The following is a 7,065-nucleotide window of genomic DNA, read 5'->3' on the forward strand; positions in this document are numbered from 1 at the left end:
CTGTGTAACTGGTAGCAGGCAGTGTCATCCTCAGTAATCACTGGGGAAGACAGATGATGGCATGGAGGCCTTAATCCCTGGAGATGCATTTTGCCTGATTGTCGCTTATGTTCTTTTCCTCCTTTAATGTTTGGACCATAAGGAACGCAGGCATAAAAATACTGTTTTCTCCTATTATGAACTGTAGACAACAGAGCAAGAAACTTACACTAAGTTCTTCCACTCCAGCGCACAGAAGGAGAAAGAGGCATTCTCTACTCCTGCTTATTCACATCCAGCACATTAAAAACTTCTGAGTCTAGTAGCAGTAGATGTCCAGTGAGCAGGAGGTTTTGAAGGCTAGGTTTCTTAGGTCAAGATCACGTACATATGATGGGAGAAATGATAAAGAGACATCTGTGTGTTGAAAGGCACAATGTTCAGGCCTGAAGGACAGCTTGTTTTCTGGAGAAGTTAAGTGTGAAAAGGAGGGATTATTACCTTAGGGTTTTTTCCTTTGTTTCCTACACTATGGAAACTAAGCTTGATGTGTGAAAGTTAGTTAGGAAGTTTATGATGAGGGAGCTTGGCTGATGAGGGCCGAATGCAAAGACAACTCAGCAATGTGACAAATGAGATGGAGAAGTATGATGGAATTAGTACGTGAACAACTACATTTGAAGATATTAAGAAAGGAGTGGACAGTAAAAGGGTGATATAGCAGTAATCTTTTCCTTTCTATTCTTTACTGCAAAATGCCTTGGATCTTCACTCTCCTTTTTCTTCCCCTTGTCATCCAATTTCGCTTGTTCTCACTGAAACACTTCTCTCTAAGTTCCTCCTCCTCCTCGATTACCGTGTTCTTGTTTTTCTACTCAGAAAGTATGAACAACATGCATGGGAAAGCGTGGTGCGTACTGCTGGCTATAGCCCCCCACTTATTTTGGCTACAGAAACTACTGTTAATTCTTACATTCCTCTACCTCCCTCCCCCTAATAAACACAAAGCTCTTTGAAAAGCATAACAACAATTAATGATGCCTCACAGGACTTCTGCCTAGTTTTACTTTATTTACAGTTAGGACTAATATCCGCTTGGGCCGGACAAGGAGCTGAAGTTACCTGTCAGAGTCATGTAAGCTGGAGCTTCTCAGCTTTCTAGCATACAAAGGTATGTATCCCACTCTTTCTGTGTGTGGGGGGGTGGGGGGGGGACTTGTACAGTGTTTCCAATTTTGCTTTCATGGATAAACAAATAAAAATGAGGCTTAACTTCTGGCATTCACATATTACTCTAATTTTCCCTCTTGGTCTCTGTTTGCCTGCCTGCATAAGAGTGGGTGTGCACAGTGCCAGGGCCTTTTAGAAATTTAGCAAATATCACAAGTGCAGCAAAGTCCTGAATACTGTCAACAGCAAGTGCATAAGATCATCAGAATGATTTAAAGTTAACAGGCTCAGTTCTCATTCACTTGAGATCAGCTTGTCCAAAGAGCTCAGTTCAAATGGTGACCACTTAATCTGATCCTAAACAGAGGCTGAATACATGAATATACTCCTCTTGAATATACAATTGTAAGTATTGAGCATTTTCCTTTGTTTCATAAATACGTTGACCTCCAAGATTTTTCCAACATGAAGGGAAATTTTTTTTCTTAAAAATAATTCCTGACTTTGTATACTAGGCTTACTTCCATACCTGGGAGTGAACTCGAAATTTTAACTTGAAAATAATTTCTTAGTTATTCTCTAGAGGCATAAGTGTATAGTTTCTATGCCTAGACACGTTAAGCCTTGGCAATTCTGTTTTTATTTATCTGAACTGGATTTTATTGTACTCATGTAGGTCATATTATCCTACTTGTATAACGCATGGAGTTTATTTTTTCAAGTGATGTGTTAAACCGGGCTAGCAGAGACATGATTTCTATTACCTCCTTTATATGAAAGATGAACATATGGAGACCTAACCAAATTGTGGTTTCTTGCAGTGACATTACAGATCATGGTAATGACCTCTAGAAGAGTTTGCTCTATTTTCACCAAAAATCATTATATCCTTATTATGCTTACCTTTTTTGCTATAAATAGTAAGAGGATTTAATTTTCAGTAGTATAAATAGCAAGAGGACCTTTAATTACTCTGAAGCATAATTATAAAAGGATTTCAGGATAGCAATTCAGTCCAAAAAGCTGTTTCTAAAAAAAAAAAATTAAGGTTTTAAGGAATCCTGCTATTTTTACAAAGTCTGAACAAATGACATTTCTGTATGTTTCCAAAATGTAATAAAACAAAGTAAAAAACCCCCAAACTTTTCCCATATCCTCTTAAGCACTCTTCATTTTCTTGAAACATAACCTCATAGTGAAAAGCTGAGCCTGAGAAGGCAAGGGGGAAGGGGGCAGGGAAGAAGACATTCTGTTTAAGAAACATTTCCTTCTGTGTATTCAGGCCTGCATAAAGTGCTTGGCCTGTCTACCTATCTGTAAACACAGACAAAATGCCCCAAGGTATTAAAACCCAATGTGTCAGCAAATACTACGATTCAGGTGTTTAGTGCTCCGGATGTGTGGATGCTTGAGGTTTTTGCCAGGCACCGCTGAATATCTTTCATCCGTGCATGGTTTATAATGTGACAAAATATGCTGAATAAGAACAATGGTGGAAACTGCGTGGTTTATAATGTGACAAAAAATGCTGAATAAGAACAATGGTGGAAACAATACAATAAATAGGCTCTTGCTATAGCAGACTCCTCAGAGTCTGATATAATTCTTATTGCTCATAGCAGCAAAGTGATCTCAAAGTAAGCTTTTTCACTGTGATTTGCTCAACCTTAGGTCTGCATAAACCATAAGCACTGAGTTTGCAGTTGGGTTTTAGGAAACTACTTTGCAGGGGTCATAAGCTTTTTTTTTTACTTCCACTAACTAATCGTGCAAGAAAATCACTGCAGTCAGCTGCAAACCTCCTCACTGTTCTTAGTTATCTCTAGCTTCCCAAGGAGTCTTCATTACCCAAAATTCTTTGGATTTTTACTGCAGATAATTTCAGTGAATGTATTGCTCTCATCCTCTATACACATACTTACTATTTTCAAGGCGTGAAATTATTTTTTCCAGCTTCTTCTCTTAGCTGTAGAGACCAGCTGTCTGCAGTCAAATGGCCATGCCTGGGGCTACTCTAAGCATCATGGAACCAATGGTGGGAGGTAATATCTTTGTAAGCAAGTGTCAAGAAAACTTATAAAAACTAACATGTGAATAAAGTTATAGAGATGCTAAGTGCAAATCACTGTCATTCAACAGGGACTTATACCCGCCCTGAGAGAAGTATCACTGTATATTTGCCTCTTTTTCGTAACGTTCTCTAGGTATCTCCTGTTAGCTGAAGCATCAGAAAAAGAAAAAAAAAACCCAAACCCCAAAACCCACATCTATCCGAAAATATTGCAAGTTTTCTCAAGAGTGAGGGGGCGAGACTACAGAGCTGAGAATGCAGATGCATATGATAGACAGCTAAATACAAAGTAGGATGAAGGAGAGGCTTTATAGATTCACAGGGAACAACAGCTGTCATATCACTTCTATCTGCACCACAGGAGCCCACTGATCTTTGCAGGACACAGCTTTGCAAGCTAGATGGAGTTTTTATATGATTTAGTATGCTCATTTTTCCGTCTTTATAAGGACTTGTTTATATATCTAAGTTGCACCAATTTTGTTTAGATTTTTTTCTAACTGGATGCAGCTTTTTGTGCGTGGGTGCTTTTTTGCTCATTTGAAAGCAGTGTGCCAATTCAGCATACACCTTTGAACATAGGCACATTCTCATCTGCCAGTTCTGCTACAGCAGTGATACTGATGGAATATGAGTGGGACAGGCAGCCAGGAACAGCAACATCTTAAACCACAGGGAAGAGTCACCGGTGGTCACTGCCAAAGCCCTGAGGCATGTGAAGGATTGCAGTAGAAATAACTGTAACGCAGCATGGATAATGTGCAGTGTAGCTCCAGTTGTGTGTGCTATCTTTGAGCAAAAATGTGGATCAGCTGGAGGTAAGTGAGAAGAAACAGATGAGAACAATCAGAGGTCTAGCAAACAGGCTTTCCCATAGGCTTGTAAGGAAAACTTGAAGAAAGTAAGACTTTTCCAGCTTGACAAACAAAGTCAGGAGGGAGCCATGAATATATTTGAAATTTGTTAGACATAGCTGCAGAGAGGAAGGAAATCAACAATTCTCTGCATATCTGCATAGACACGGAGAAGTAATGGACTTATATTTTAGCAAGAACTATTTAGAATAGAAGCAGGGGGAAGGGGATAGGACACTTTTTCTTGTGGTACAGAAGTAGGTCGTCTGGAGCAGATATGAAATCTCCATCCCTGAAAATCCTTAAGGACAGACTAAGCTGTTTTCTGCCTGGGACATTTTACACGTAATCCATCCCCAAGATTGGATCAGCTTTTATAAATCGTACATATGACGAAAGCCATAAGTATGCTATCTGAGTTAGTTAGATCATGCTTAGTCTACACTACTTTTTTTTTTAATATTTCAGTATAAATATTCATTGGCAGTGATAAAACTAGTAGGGAAAATAAAGCAAAAAACAAAATCCAAGTGAGGTAGCCAACGTGGTTACAATTTCTCCTTACATTTACATTCAAGGGCCTTGCCAGTGTCTGAAATACGATGCTGAAGTGAAGCTGGACTGACACAAAAAACTCAGTCTCTTCCCCGGAGAGGGTGAACAACTTTGAGGATGCTGATTGTTGGAAATCAGAACTAGATAATAATGAGGTGCTTGTATAATATGATATTTATACTTTGAGTCATTCAAAGAATAAGAGGAAAACATTCACACTGTTAAGTGTACTAGTTTTTCAACCTATCACATTTGTATTTATGTTTAGTATAGTAGGTAGACTTGCATTCATACGTGATTCAGAAATCCTATCCTTTCAGGCAAGAAAGGACCATTATGTCATATAGTCTCATCTTCTGTATAACACAGACCAGAAACTTTCAGCATGTAATTTATTTCATACAGCATATAATTTCTGACTGAGATATAACACTTCATATTTTAATCAGATTTTTTTTTGAAATCAGATTTAAAACTTCATACGATGGAGAATCTATCCCTTCTCATACGATATTTCACTAGCAGCCTAGCAATTTTATAGTTTTACAGTTGCTATATACTTGTATAGCTGTGTAGATGTACAGTACTGAGTAAGGCTTTCCTGCCACAACCCTTGCTCCTAATGTGGCTTCGCTGTTCTGTAAAATTAGGACAAGCCAAACCAACATCTTCATCAGATATATACTGTAAGTTCCTAAGGAAATGAACAAGTGCTACAATTAAAGTATGTCTCCAACTCGAATTCACATTTCCTGTCATCACTGGTACATAATTTCATGTGCCACTTGTTAATTTTTCCCTATTTGATAGTCGTCAAGGAGAAATATGTTCACCGACTTAAATATCTTAAAAATAAGAATAAAGAGACCTACCTAAATAAACAACAGATGCTCAACTGTACCTTGGGGTGAATACATCCATCAGAATAATCATTATGTATTATACACAATCACATTATCTTCATCTGTTTCTGTGGTGTATTCCCAGGAAACTTAGGCAAAACGTTTCACTGTACGAGGAGACAGTTGGGTTCGGGGCACACTCATCAAATCTCCTCATTTCCTTTTTGAAGAGATGAAACATATACATAAATATTTCTAAAATAAGCAAAACAAACAGCATGGGAAGCATATGGAATACATTTTAGCATAGACTTACAATCGTTTTCTTACTACTATAAAGAGGATCTCAAGCTAGCAAATCTAGATGCAAATTTTGAAAGACATCCTATCAAAAGTGTGAGGATCTTCAGGATCTGTGGGTGTATGTTCAAAGTATTTGAGATAACAATCTCTGCTGTGAAATTCAGATACATATATGACATTTGGATTTTGAATCAACTTCACGGCTGTGCCTTCCTTTCCCTTATTAGAGTTCCACTTCTACTTCTGAATTTCAGGACTTGGATATTTGCTTGTATAGCTATGTTCTGTCTAATGCCAAGTCCAATAATAGATGAAGACTAGATTATATTGGAGAAAGTGTGAGTTTCTGGCCAGTGAACTCTCTGCAATCTTTTGTATATTGATCACAGAAACCTTTTCATTTACCTTCTGTAGCCTGCACTGATCCACTGTACGTAGATAAAAGTTCATGATTTAAAAGCTCTGAATGTTTCCCATTTTTCCTGTAGTGCCATGGGTTAGTAATTTGACTTTTGCTGCGATACCAAAGCACCTTTATGAACATATCTGAAACTCTAGGGTACCTAAGATAAATTTTTTTCTCACAAGCTCTAACTATAATATTTGGTTTAAACACACAGCTAAATGATAACAATGTTATTTCAAAGATACTAAGGATATGCATCCAAGTCCTGAAAAATTTAGAGAACTTATGATACCAAATACAGGTAGGTACAAGCTAAAGTAGGGTAGCTAATTCAGCTGTGAAGAATCTTAACTTTCTTCTCATTACCAGATGAAAACATTTGTTGCTGAAAATCTGAGAAGGTGACAAAAATGGCTTATATGGTAGGATATTTATGGCACTAACATAATCTGTGTCTCTGGAGCAGTCGTGGTATCTATAAAGTGATGTAGCTCATTCTCTCAATTTTGAGTTCAATATGATGTTCAAAGCTAATATATATTAAATTTTCTTTAAGTATCAGTGGGATCAATTCAGTTAAGGCATAGACATAATTCTAGTCCACCTACTGTCCACACTGCCTGAAGTAATTGCTAGCAGTAAATAGTGCCGATGCGGCAGAGATCAGCTTACTCGAAGAGGAGATGAGAGGTTCTAGGCTCTGCTTAGGCTGTCAGGGTTCTCATCTCTGATGGAGGGATTACTATAACTCCTAGTCAAAAGCATACTTAGACTGTGGCTATCGCTCTCCATTCTTATAAAACTGTATGAAATGAAAAAGCAACCCCAGCTGACTTTAGTGACGGAGGCACACCCCTCTGATTCTCATTCTCAGCTCCATCTTGA

The sequence above is a fragment of the Struthio camelus genome, chromosome 1 (assembly GCF_040807025.1).
Source record: "Struthio camelus isolate bStrCam1 chromosome 1, bStrCam1.hap1, whole genome shotgun sequence".
Taxonomy (NCBI): Eukaryota; Metazoa; Chordata; class Aves; order Struthioniformes; family Struthionidae; genus Struthio; species Struthio camelus.